The following is a 15,170-nucleotide window of genomic DNA, read 5'->3' on the forward strand; positions in this document are numbered from 1 at the left end:
CCTAGAAAAGCACATTTCACAGCTTGGGCTGTGAGTTTTGTGCATTCGTGTGGAGGAAGATGAACATAGCACACACAATCAAAGGTACGGAGATGGGAGTAATTTGGTGAATGGCCAAATAACCGAAAGAAATGGGATACATGGTTCAAAGAATGGGAGGCAATCTGTTGATGAGATAGACAGTAGTGGAGAGAGTTTCACACTAAAAACGAGGGGGTACAAATGACTCTAATAGAAGAGTGCAGACAACATCGAGAAGATGACGGTTCTTTCTTTCAGCCACCTCATTTTGTTGGGGAGTTGAAGGACAAGATCTTTGAGAAATTATACCATTGTTGTGCAAAACTTCTTGAAATAAATGAGACATATACTCACCCACATTATCAGAGCGAAGAATTTTGATATTAGTAGAAAATTGGGTCTGAATATGTGCATGAAAAAGCTTGAAAATAGAGAACACTTCATCTTTAGAATGCAGAAAATAAATCTATGTGAAGCGACTATAGTCATCAATAAAAGTGACAAAGTACTTGTAATTAGCATGAGATGTAACAAGCGCCATACCCCACACATAACTATGTATCAAATCAAAAGATTGGACGACATTTGGTGTGTGAGTGGGAAATGGCAGAATTTTACTTTTTCCAAGCTTACAAGAATTGCAATAAAATTGAGCAGCACTAAGAGATGGTGATCTTGTATTCCCAAGTAAACCAAAATTTAGCAAAGCATGAAGTACAATAGAGTTTGTGTAACGCCATAAATTTCCATAATATTAAATTATGGAAATCGGGCTTTCATTGGGAATTATGGGTGGCCTATAACCCTTATTACGAAAGAGATACTAAATTATAAATAGAGGTTATTTATGAGATAGTTTTAGAAAATGGTTATTTTTCCTTATTAAATAGGGTTTCTTAAGACTCCCTATAAATTCATACTTTTCCCCTTCCATAATCCTAAGTCCACGACGTTTATTCTTCTTCGCTGCTGCTCTTTACGCTTCTACCCAAATCCTAGGATTCAAACCTTTGTTTAGGAGAGAATCAAAGCGACGGGTAAGTTATTCTCTCTATTCTCAACAGATTTCTAATCACTCTATCTAGGGTTTACATTGGCACGATTCTAGATGGTTATAGATCATAATGCATGATTTAGAATGTATTTAGGCTTTGTTTAGGGTTTTGATTTATTATGAGTTTAGTTAATCAATCCTTGACGTATTAAGCACAAGATAATTCTGGACAGCATGAGTATCTCGAATTTAAACCTATATTTTTTGAATGAGTTTTCTTATAAAATTTATATTTCTGGAAACTAGACATGTAGGGCTTCTTGGATAAATTTTATTTCATTAAATTCGACTTCGTTTTCAATTTTATATGTATTTTCGAAATAGAAACCACTGCACTGGAAAACTGCGATTCCAGCATTGCGATCGGATTCACAAGATTATTTGTACCACCAAATGAACTCGGAAAATTCTGAAAGTTTATATGTAGGTTAAATATGTGTCTAGGATTCCCAATTCTAATTTCATAATTTTCTGATTAGTATTTTATTTTATAAAAATCACAGAACCCGTTTTGTTTGGTTTAGGTTATGTGAAAACAGTTTCGAAATTGTTGAGAAATAAATAGTTTTGAAAATGTTTTTGATGTCGGATCCTCTTGCAAATTTTACATGGGGTACTCATGGATGTCCAGAACAGTTCCATAGAACAATATATCGCTATGAGTTATAGATCAAGAGTTAAATTCTGAGAATCAGACCTGTATGGGTATGAATTAGAAAATCAGATTCTTAGAATAAGTTATGAGTTGTCATATCTTGTATTTGTTTAAGGTGTTGAAGGTGATTGAGGCTCTCAGAAGCTTAGAGGTGTGTTAATTCAAATTCATTTGTCGAGGTAAATAACTTCATTCCTAGTATACTGGATATGTATAAGTATTTTGATATTATTATTATAAGTATAAATATTTTTATACTACTTAAAGATTAATTGATTTTGATAACAAAATTAGTTTTATGTAAATGTTTTCAAACCTAAATTCTTTTTAACAGAGTATTTTATAAATGCTTTTTAATATATAAATGATTTTATGACATGACAACCTTTTATGATTTTATCTTTAAAATATTATGCAAGCCTAAATTATTGTTATGGACTTTTATGAATCCGATACGAATGTTTTGTGCCCATGTATAATTTCAATTATATATGATTGTACAGGGGCCATCTCTTGGGACTATATGGGGGCCACCTCTTGAAGGCCAAAGCGTCGCAAAGTGCCACATTTAGTGCAAAGTGCCACATATAAGTCATTATATTTTGGCTCATTATCCGAAGTCATTCTAATTCTGATTCTGATCGTATAATACGATATATGTCTGTTCTGGACCAGTACTGGGTTTCTGTTCTGAGTGTGCACACGATATTCTGATTTTGTTTTTGGCCGAGTCACCGGGACTATAGGTGACACTATGTGACATGAGCTAGCATTTTTTTTTTTTTGTGAATGTGATATATGATTTGCTTTCGTAAGTAACTATGCTTTTGATATTCTGAGATACAATGAATTTATGTTATTTTATCGTGATATATCGTTTTATGAAATTTATGGATTACGGTATATGTTTTAAACAAAATAAGGCTTGCAATATTTTTGGTATTGATAGGCCTAGTGTGTTAGGAATGGTTTTACTTACTGAGTTAACGGCTCACCTCTCGTCATTACTTTTTGCAGATTAAGTTTCTTTTCAGAAATGTGCTTAGCTTTGGAGTTAGAGATTTCGTTTCCGTTTGCTATTTGAATAAGAGGAGGAATAGACTCATATTCTTTTATCTTATTTCTGTTATGAACTTGAAATTTGGAGTTTGAGACTTCTATTATTTTTATGTTTTGGAAGAGATTATTTAGTGTTAGACGTATGAATTTGTGGATCGATTTGAATAAGAATTTGAGGTATTTCATATTTGAATTTATGAGTAAGGATTATGTTTTGTAAGTAACCTCCTTCTTCACGTGCTCCGCACGTGTTAGATTTAGGGTATTACAGTTTGGGTGTCCTAGACGTTTATACCATGCTCGATAATCAACATTAGTAAAATTACAAGTGATGACGGGCAAAGAGAAACATGGAGACTCAGCAAATTGGAGAGGGAAAATACGTCCTATTTTAGGGCCCCTGGTAATCATCTTCCTTTACCATTGATCCTGCACAACACAACCAGATTTAAAGAATTTTACTTTACAATTATTGTCAACCAATTGACCGATTGAAACAAGATGAGTGGTAAGACCAGGAGAGACAAATACATTGGTTATAGAAGAAGAAACATCAACAGTGGCTGTGATAGGTAAAGAGTTGCCATCAACTGTATGAATTTTTAGATTTCCAGGGTATTTACTTACATTGGTGAGGAATTTAGCATTGTTTGTCATGTGATGGGAAGCCCCAGAATCAAAGTACCAAGGAGATGTAGTGGGTGATTTACCTGAGAATCCTAATGAGGAGAATGCAGTAATGATCATTTGTTGAATCATTTCTGGGGTCACAGATTGAATAGGAGCAGGAGCACTTTGTGTTAAATGTGCTGTATCCACAGAACTACCAGCACTAGAAGAACCAACTGAGGTAGCATATGTTGTTTCAGATTTATTGGGGGGTCAAGTAGGGCATTCCTTGATGGTATGACCATCCTTTTTGCAGTAGTTACAGAATTTTTTTTGAACAGTTTGAAGCGTAATGTCCAAATCCTTTGCAATAAAAACATTGAACTGTAATCATGTCCCTACCTTTTGGCTTGCCTTGAGCTGCATAAGCCATAGGAACAGAAGTGGATTTTTGTTGTTCCATGATGTTTTGAGTGAGAAGTTGTTGCTCCTCACGAAATAAGTCATTGAGGCATGTATCCAAGGAAGGGACAGATTCTCGGTTCATAAGATTGGACTTGGTGCTTTCAAATTCATATCTTAGTTTCATTAGAAATTGATCCCTCTTAGTAGTTTCATATACAGATTGAACATAACTAAGACCTTCGAGAGGTAAGGTAGCATAGATTATATTAGTATATTCAGCCAAAAGATTCATGAAGCTAGAATAAAAATCAGAAATAAAGAGACTGCCCTGTTGGAGATTGGCTAGCTCATGTTCAAGCAGAAATCGACGAGCAGTGTTGGTGTGGCTGTAGAGTTTCTTCAGATGATTCCACATTTCTGCTGCGGTGTTGAAGGGTCGAAGATTCAAGATGAAGTTGGATTCCACAGATCCTAGAATCCATGCCATGATTTGAGCATCCTTGACTTCCCACTTGGCGTGCCCATCTTGGTCTATGTCTTTGTCAAGGGCAGGTTTCCTGCCATCAACATGTCCCTATAGATCTTTGCCTTTGACAAACATCTCGAAATGAAATGCCCAGGCTGAGTAGTTTGTGCCATTAAAACGGATAAAAAAAGCATCATACTTGTCTGAAGACATGAGACTGAGATAACTTGATTTAAAAAAAAAAAGAATAACTAAGAACAAGGGAATGAACTAGGAAGAAGAGAATTCAGAACTGAGGCTCTGATACCATGATAAACTCATAGAATTTTGAGCAAAAGTTGTACTTTCTTTTGGAGGAGAATTCCCATTATATACTATGAATACAAACTTATGTTTAGCCCTAAACATAGCTAAACTACCATATACAAAACTATCTAAAATAGCCTAGAGCTAGTATATCCTAAATAAGGAAAAAATAAAAGATTTACAATCATAAATATAGTTATTACAGTTGTACAAGCATAGAATCTGCTAATTCCTTTGACAATAATTGAAAGTGGCATTCATCATTTTATTAACCATCATGTAATCCCAAATAAGTGATGGGGCCAAAAAAAATAAAACCCTAGTTGATTACAACATTGTAACATTAATCTTCCTTAATGCGAACGTCTATAGTACTTGTAAATACTAACCAAAGGAACAATTGTGTGTATAAACTCTGTGTTTCTTCATGTGCGTTGAATATATGGCAAAATCCAAGTCTTTCTTCCATATTGAGAACTAGCTGATGGGCAGAGATGCACTGAGAAAGGCAAATCTCTCTCAGCAGTTGATTTCCTCGATAAATATTTGCCGAGCAACAACCACTTCAAACCAAAGCTCTCGTGCCCAATCTCTTCATTTCATCTATGTAGGTCAAGCAAATTTCCCATACAAAACGTATGCAATATCTGCATCTGCAGAGAGGGAGCCCAATGGCAGTCACTTCCATTATACAGCTGTCAATTATTGGACCTTAACAGAGGTCGGCAGTCACTTCAGTTTATCTATCAGAGAACTTATGCCACTTAAAAGCTGACCCAACTCCTCGATTCAGACAATGTGGACAATGTGACTCCACATAGAACTAGTTACTACTCTATTTGTTTCTCACCATCGAGAATATGAATTTCCATGTCTTCCAGTTATCCTGCCAACTTTGTCTTCTGGAACTCCTATACGCATAACTGTATGCATCTGATGATCTTCTGTAATGGCTACTCTGTGGACTTTCCTTTGTAGCCTTTCTTATTTCCTGTTCCTGATCATACTCTGATCGCTGTTAAGAGAAGAAAGGGTCATCAAAGTAGTAAGAGAGAAGCTATAGTCAAATTAAAAATGATCTACCAAGAATGCAAAAATGATAACCCTTTCTAGGCATCCTGGTGACTTGCTCAATATCAACGAAGTTATAATGCAGTGAAGTTCTGACAATTTTAACTTGCAAATGCAGGCAGGGGCTGCACTAATAGCACAGACTAGTTTTCAAAATAGGCAATGAGGCATGTGATGTGCTCACCCTATCACTATTAAGTCTCAAACAGGTGATTGTGAGTTAAATTTAGGTATTAGAACAAGTTCAATCCTTCGGATTTGAAGAATTTCCCAGGTTGAAGTTAAAGTCATCCATATTTCCAGTTTTCAAGTAATTATGTATTGTAAAAAAGTTATCCTGTGCAGAACTATGATAAAAGCTTTGTATATCTTGTCCAGATCCATGAATGGATTAGTCCAATTTTCATTCCCACATCTGCTACATAAACTCTCATAGAGGCTAAAGCAACTAGATATAATGTTTTGACCAAATGCTTACCTATTGAACAATTAATATGTCAAAGACTCAGAAACAGACAAAAGAACAAGAATCTACATTAAGAAATTTTAAGACTAACAACTAAAAGTGAAATGCAGATAACAAGGTGGAGGTCGATGGCATACCTCAGTAGTGTTTAATACCCACAATATATCATCACACATTAAAAGCTCTCATGTTGTACAAAGGGAAAGCAAACCTTATTGGGGTCTGAAAGTACTGCATATGCCTCTCCAATCATTTTAAAAAGCCTGTCAGCATCCTTTTGAACCTCATGAGCAATTTCTTTCCAAAGTTGTCCTTCATCTCCATTCTCAGTCCTTACCAGGAACTGTCCAGCCTGTATCAAGCAGCAGACAAGCAGTCATCGGAAATAAGTTAAAAACAGTATGATAGTACATTATAAATTAGTTAAAAAGAGCAGGTACGGAGATGTGGGACCTTGTCTGGGTGATGTTTGAGTGCTGCCTTTCGGTATGCCTTTTTTATATCAGCTGCTGTATCAGAAGCTGTAACTCCCCTGGTATCACAATAAGAAATGGTAAACAACTTAAAGGTCTGTTTAGTTTAAAAATTCACCTAAGAACCTTGCATAAGCTCTTCTTATTCATAATTGCAACTTAAACAAGATTAAAATAACTTTTGAGGTTTATTTTGCTTCTGACAAGGAAAAGCATCTGAATAACACAAAACATGTCAAGACAACTGATTTTGAGCTGTGGGAAAAGTAGAAAAAAGATGCATCCCGAAAGAAAACAATTTTGCACATCAAGATCATGACTTCTAAAGCACTAGAAGGACTGATCCATTATAACATAAGTATTATTTCTTTTATTCACAGGACATTGCCGATCCACTTTTGAGTCAGTAATTCTGATAAAACATGTTTGATAAAGGCTATACAGAAAATATAAGTTCAAAAGACTCCAACGGAATAGACTTACAAGATTAGGTGGAAATCCAGTGGCTCTCACTTCTTCGCATCTTCTTCCATTGAAGACACAAGTCGACAAGCTTGCCTTATGTCTCTGCTGCTAATGGTCCTACCTGGTGATCTTGACTGTTTGGCCTTTTCAGCAGATTGATTTTCAAGAATTGATACAAGCCTCTGAAGGTCACTAGCTGATTGTGTGTAGTCTCTGATCATCTCATGTAAGGCAGCTCTTCTGGAAACAGCCTGAAAGGGGATGAATAGTCGGACATGGAGATAAAATAGTATTAAGATAAAGTCTAATGCAAGCACAAAAGTAAGCAGCAAGGACAGTCAAAATTTATATTGACAAGAAAATAGCGGACATTAATTTTAACAAGAAAGTAATTAAAATTAAGTCTCAAAAGAAATTGAAACGGTTGATAGCTTCCAGGCAATTCTCAAATCAATAGAAACTGACACTTTCACGTCTCATCACATTTTGAGCAAACAAACCTAGTGGATTTGCCTTTTAAAGAAAAGGGGAAAAAATGGAAATACTCAAAATTCTAATGATCAAATACATGTACAGGTAATTAGTCAGGCAACAGTCTAAACTTGTATTCAGATTGTTTCCAGATTTGAGAAACACTCATTTACCACATCCAAGATTTAACTAATAGATTTCTTCAAGAAACTTCTTCTGCTAAACAACTGGCAGCTTCACTTTAGTGGGTAGGTTTAAGAATTTAAAAGTACACATCACATGATGCAACAGCATAATTTGAAAGACAGACAAAGACACACAGAGGAAAACGGAAAATGTCATCTGACAAATCTTCCTCATTGTATCCAAGTGAGCTACTGTGCCACCAAGAAGCACCAAAGATAAATTATAGAGGCAAACCTTAGTGTAATTTTCATCGAGGGCCATTGCTAGACTACAGTCTGCCATAGCATCAGCAATTTGGCCCAAAGCTTGAAGTGCAGCACCACGATTGCGGAAACAGATAGCTGCAATAGGGCGAGATTCGATATTGGTTGATAAAGCAACGGTGTAATGCTCCACTGCTTCTGTATACCTTCCTGATTTAACTGCTTCATTCCCAGCACTCTGAAATTCAAAAGCGTAGTAAAATAAATTAATTATAAGACAAATTAATATTCATACCACTTAACTCTCAACCCCATCCAAAATTAAAGGACAGACAAATAAAGCACTGAATCCAGAAAAAAGGATAGGTTTCACTTGATTTTATGCGATGGGATTTGAATTCACGATACAGAAGATTTTGCGAAAATGAAACCATGCAGCAAACTTCTGGATTTTCTGATTCCCAACCTAATTAATTCTATCAATTCTGTGCTATCTTCTACAACGTGCACATGCACTTAAATTTGTCCAAAAATCACACATAACCATTCATATGCCATACATTTGAGCCACATATAATATTTAGTTTGTGAAAAACAATTAACCCAGAAAAGCTTGCCCTACAAGCTTAAGAGATTACAAATACTGAATCTAATTAGTGTAGATGACAAGATGCTGAAGCAAAAACAGGGGGGAAGAAACAAGGAAAATCCAAGGCATTGTCTAAACTTAATGTAGGTTTAATTGGAGTCGCAAATAGCTGTTTCTATTTAATATTGATCACATTATCAGATTTTATCAAGTTAATATCCAGGTGGATTTTTTTTTTATAACTTAGTTGTATTTTGCTAAATTTTAGGTTTGCTGTGGTTTAGGATACAGGGTATTACTTTTGGCTTAGATATTATATTGATTTTCCACAAGAAATCTCCATATGATTTTCTCATCGATAAAGTTTTGGATTTTCTTTCTTAGTTTCTTGTTAAGGAAACAAAATTCTCACTGCATTCGGAAAACTCAAATTAAGTTAAGCTCTCTATCATTGATGAAATTTTAGTTTTAGTCAAGTTCTACACATCATTTCACACCCAACCTGATTTCTTGTACCAGAACCTGGTTTTCATATTGCTGTCGAGTGCTTATAGCAGCAATATCTGGGTTATATTTTCTCTCCAAAATCACTATTTTTATATATAAATGACTTGCCTTGTAAATTCCAAAAACTTACAACTAAAACTAAAAGACCAGAGGAGCTGAGAAGAAACTTAAAACTAAAACTACAAGCAACCAAGGATATTGTAAACAAAACTACATAAAACGGCCCACACCTCTTCAAAGTTCTCTTTTCCATAATATAAATCCTACTTCTTAAGCATCAACGACTACTATTGATTTGAAGGATTACTCCCTGCACCTCTCTAGAAATAAATGAACAGCTATGGTTTATGTATTATGCTAAGTGTTTACTTAGTATAGTATTAACACCAGATTGACTGTGGTCTTCTGTTCAATTCACTCCATCATACAAATAGAATTTGAACACATTGTAGTTGTGGTAGTGTATGAACATGTGTCTTGCACATGAAAGAGTGCCTTAGAGCCTAAACTTTTGGAGAAATGGTGGCTTGACAAATACAAATGAAGACAACAAATAAACAAATCAAGGCAACAATAGGTAAGCCCAACCAGATCCCAAAGTCCTGTTGATATACAAAGCTAACTATCAAGGCTCTGAGAATGCCATTGGTCCTTTGCAAGAACCATTCTGCATTGGATTTTGTCTAGCTATTAAAACGCTTCAATTTCAAAGGATTGACAAATTTTGTTTCTGTGATGATCCATGAAAAGTAAAACACATTGTGGTTCTGCCAGATTCCTCCCAGTTACATAAACCACCAAGTTTTGCACTCATGATTTTCCAAAAAATGGAGATGGCCTATTTCTTTATCTATTTCATAATACAAATCAGAGTAATAGAGATTACATGCGTCCAATTTATTAAGTACACCCAAATAAGGACCGCAGGGGAATTCTAATGACTATTTTCTCAAAAATACAGGCAAAGAAATAACTTAAGAGCAGTAAATAGGGTTCCTTGCGATGTAGAAGTGCACGAATAGTGGCAGCTAATGATATTGATGATTCCAATATATCACTTCCATACCTATGTAATTCAAATAATGATAAGAAAGAAGTTCCCCAATGTAAGTGGACATAGAAAATTCAAGAATTATTCATGCATGATAAAAGTTCTGCATTACTTGTCGCTCATGGATCCAACTCGCTCTAGCTTCTGAAGTAAATCTAGTGCCACCTCAAGCTTTCCCGTGCAAAAGTAGGACTTGGATATGAGGCGCCACCTCCGCAGCCTTGCAAGAGAGTCAGTTACACTTCCGTTATCAGTGAGCACTGATGCAAAATTCTTCTCAGCGTCAGGAATAGTCTGTTCACACAGTTGAAGGGCTTCCTCATATTTCCGCAACTGCAGATGCCAGCTTCCATGTCAGGATCAACCTTAGTGACACACAAATAACAATCTACACCCATACAATAAATCAGAAAATTCAATATTTCTTCATAAGGGAATCAGATAAATCAGCAGGGTTACATGTTAAAGAAAACAAACCATGTACAGAAATGACAGCTACCTCAAAAACAAGAAAGTGCAGGCGGGAAATGAAAGTTGGAGGGAAAGTGAAGGGCTAGGGGATATTTTAAAAAATCTTGCCGGGGGACAGGCCAGATCCGATGAAGAAGAGGTGGTAAATGGGCCAAATAAAGACAAAACTCGGTCGAAAAGAGTTGGATTATTGGAACCCTTCGTTGATCTTATAAAATTTTTGTGATATTATAAGTCTTTTGCGAAAAGAGTTACATAAATATAAATAGAATTAATTTCATTTATATTTTCTTTCTTTCTTCAATTTTATTTTGCTTGCACAATTTAATTTTTTTTAATCATTAGAATAATCTGAATTCAAGAAGTAATCTATAAATTTTTTTTAATCATTAATTTAAATTTAAGAAGTAAATTTTTAAGACAAAATAATACTCTTGTAATATATGTAGCAACAAAATTAGGATACAACATTGTGAGAAAATAAATAAAATAAAATTGTATCTCACTACAAATTATTTTTCAAGGATTCTCAAACTAATTGTTACACCCAAAGTTTATATGTACGATAAAATTGTATTGGACCCATAAAATATTCAATATTTTATAAGGTTTTCTTACTTTTTCTTTTAATTTTTTTTAGAAATTAAATAATAAAGAAAGTTTGAAGAGAGGAATACAATTATTAAGACTAAAAGGGTGAGAAAGTTATTAGAAATTGCAAAATTTATAAATGAAAATAGTATTTATTTAAAAAAAAGGTACTTTTGGTATTAAATAGAATATAATTAAAGAAGGGGTTTCAAAAGGATTTTGGAGGGGTGCTAATAGTCCCACTCGGTCGAAAATTAAAAAGTGGAAGTTGCAAGCAAGGAACTCAAGGATTTAAAAGGGCGTACAAACGGGCCAAAGTGCAACATAAGGCCCAATAGCGAAATTATTTGGGCGAGCCCCGAAAGTAAAAAGAAGAGAATTTTCAGCCCATTAAAACAACTTGATATTGGATGCTTCCCTTGCTCCCCTCGAGCAAAGTTTCAGCTGAAACTAGTGGATGCAGAGAATGAAGCAGGGATGTAAGCAAATGAGATGGTGGATGATAGATTAGTGGGACCTAGTGGCCAACCCCGCCGGTAGCAATAAAGATCCTAAGTTGGGACGTTCGAGGTCTAGAGAAGCCTCAAGCGTGCCTGGCCATTAAGAAAATTCTCCATCTGCATCAGCCTGACATTTTCTTTTACTGTAAAAATGTTGGCCAAGCGGGTTAATGTAGAAGGTAGACCGTTCAATTTTGAAAATTGCTTCACAATGGATATGAATGGAATAGGAGGAGGCTTAGCCTTATTTTGCTCTTCGGAGGTGAATGTCGAAATAAAATCGTTTAGCTCTCACAATATTGATGCAATAGTGTATAATGAAAGTGGCAAGGTGTGGAGATGTATAGGGATTTATGGCCACCAAGAAACCAAGCAAAAACACCACACTTGGACATTGCTGGAGAGGCTAGCAGGCATTTTCTTTTATCCTTGGTGCTGCTCTGGTGATTTTAACGAAGTATTGCATTTACCAGAGAAATCATGGGCAATGACAAAAATATAAGCATGGTAGCTAAGTTCAGAGAAGCTATTTAGGAATGCAACCTCGTTGACATGGGCTACAGGGGCTACCCATTCACATGGTCAAACAGGAGGTACGAACCACATCATATTAAGGAATGTCTGGAAAGGTTCCTCTGTAGCAAAGATTGAAGCAACAACTTTCAGGACTTGGCAACCACAAATTTAGGAAATTGGGTTTTTGACCATTGCCCAAATTTTAATAAAGGTTAGAGAAAGGTGTAAAAAGAAAGGCTTTGTAACAAAGTTATTTAATAGAGAACACTATAAAGATACGTGGAGCTCATATAAAGCCTGCAAAAGCATAATGAGAGAAGAGTGGGCTCATATTGGTGGGGAAAAAGGGGGGAATCCAATCAAGCAATTCCAAAGGGTGGCCAAAAGCACGCTAGCTAATCTTAAGGGATGGAGCAAGGTTGAATTCGCTGACAGAAAAAAGAAGCAAGACAAGCTGATTAACCAACTTAGGTATGTGAAACAAAGTAGAGCTCGTGAGGTAAATGGAGACCGAATTAGAAAGCTCAAAAACCAGATTAACAGCATGTTGATGAATGAAGAGATCTATTGGAAGCAGAGGTCAAGAGTTGACTAGTTGAAGGAAGGGGACAGAAATACCAAGTTTTCCCATGCTAAAGCTTTAGAAAGAAAAAGAAAAAATAAAATTTGGGAGATTGAAAACGCTCAAGGGCAATGGACAGAAAACAAAGAGGATGTAGAAAAGGAGTTTAAAGAGTATTTTCAGAACTCATTTACAACTTCCAGCCCAAGTCAAAGTTAGATTCAAGATGCTTTAACAGGAATGCTGCGAAAAGTAACTCCAGAGACGAATGATTATCTGGAGGAACCTTTTACGACAGAGGAGATTGTTGAAGCTCTTTCCCAGATATGCCCAACTAAAGCCCTAGGGCCTGATGGCTTGCTTGCTGCTTTCTTCCAGAAACATTAGCAGACAGTCCATGGGGGAGTGTTAGGAGCTTGCTTGCATATTTTTAACGAGCAAGGTAATTTAGCTGCCCTTAATCACACTTACATTGCTCTTATTCCAAACACATCCAAGCCCAGAAAAGTCACTGAGTTTAGGTCAATTAGCCTTTGCAATGTGATTTACATAATTGTAGTTAAGACTATTGCAAATAGATTAAAATCAATCATATCTCAAATTATTTCTCCTACTTATAGTGTATTCATACCCAGCAGACTCATTACGGATAATGTTATTATTGGTTATGAATGCCTTCATAAAATTAGACTTAGCAAAGGGAAAAGGAAGAGATTGGTGGCCTTAAAATTAGATATAAGCAAGGCGTATGATAGGGTTGAATGGCGATTTCTGGAACAAACAATGAAAAACGCTTGGTTTTTCTAATAAGCGGCTGAAGTTGATAATGGGTTGTATTATTACTGCTTTTTTTTGTAATTATTAATGGAGTCCCAAAAGGTTTTATTCAACCAGAGAGAGGCTTAAGACAGGGATGTCCTCTTTCTCCATACTTGTTTATTATATGTGTAGAAGCATTTTCAAATTTGTTAACGCAAGCAGAAAGAAATCAACAGATCGAAGGGCTAAGATTTGCTAAGGATGTCACAATTTCTCACTTACTTTTTGCGTATGACAGTTTAGTTTTTACTAGAGCATCAGAGGCTGAATGCAAGTACCTGAAAGGAATCTTTAACAAATATGCAAGGGCTTCGGGGCATATTTTTAACTTTGATAAATCATAAAAGTTTTTTAGAGGCAAGATGTCGGAGGGGTAGATAACAACAATAAAGAACATTTTCAATTTAAATGTGGTTTCCAAATATAAAAAGTATTTAGGTTTCCCATCTATTATAGGTAGGAAAAGAACAAGTTTCTTCAAAGATGTCAAGCTTAAAGTACTTAGCAAGATTAACAGTTGGCAACACAAAATGTTCTCAAGTGGAGGCAAGGAGGTTTCAATAAAAGCAGTTGCCCAATTTGTTCCTACATATGCTATGAGTGTCTTCAAGCTTCCTAAGGGTTTATATGAAGACATTCCGAGAGCTATTGCAAAGTTTTGGTGGGGTTTAAGTAAGATAAGTAGGGAATTCACTGGATTAGATGGGACAAGTTGAACTGTGCCAAAAGTAAGGGAGGGTTGGGTTTTAAAGATTTTATTAGCTTTAATAAAGCAATGGTGGCGAAACAAGGATGGCACTTGATTTAATACCCCAATTCCCTGGTTTCTAAAGTGCTTCAGGCAAAGTACTTGAAAAACTCTTCTTTTTTAAATGCAAAAGTTGGTTCCAATCCATCATTTATACGAATGAGTATTCTTTGGGGCAGGTAAGTCATTAAGAAGGTAGTAAGATGGCGAATTGGGAATGGTAGCAATATTTTTATGTATAAAGACACCTAGCTTCCAAGACCAAACACATTCAAGCCAATTTCACCTCCAACTTTACCCATGGAAACTACTATGGCTGAATTGATTGATGATGAGAACAAGTGGGATGAAACCAAGCTAAACCAGTTTTTTATACAGGAAGATATAGAGGTAATTCTCAAAATTCCTCTTCCAAGAAATTAGAAGGAAGATGAACTATTGTGGCATTATAATAAACGAGGGGAGTATTATGTAAAAAGTGGCTATTAGATAACCCTCAAGATCAAAGCTCCAAATGTGTCCAACAGCTCTAACTACAGCTCCAAAAGGTAGAATGTTCTAAGTCTCTCGAGCTCCTTGGAAAAAATCAAAATTTTCATATGGAGAGCAGCTAAGAACTTATTGCCAACTGCTGAAAATTTGTGGAAAAGAAAGTGTTTAGAAGATCCAATTCGCCAGAGGTGTAACAGGGAGGTGGAAACCATTAATCACGCCTTGTTAGAATGCAAAGTAGCAAAGAAAATTTGGCTTCATGCTCCATTTTCAATCCAAACTCAAAATGGCTCAAACCAAGACATTCTCAGTCTTATCCATGATTTGTTCTTCTCTTGGAGTAGGACTGATGTTGAGTTAATGGTGACATATTGTTGGGTAGTGTGGTATGTAAGAAACAAACTGATTTTTGAA

The sequence above is a fragment of the Citrus clementina genome, unplaced genomic scaffold, assembly GCF_000493195.1.
Source record: "Citrus clementina cultivar Clemenules unplaced genomic scaffold, Citrus_clementina_v1.0 scaffold_5, whole genome shotgun sequence".
NCBI classification, from domain to species: Eukaryota; Viridiplantae; Streptophyta; class Magnoliopsida; order Sapindales; family Rutaceae; genus Citrus; species Citrus x clementina.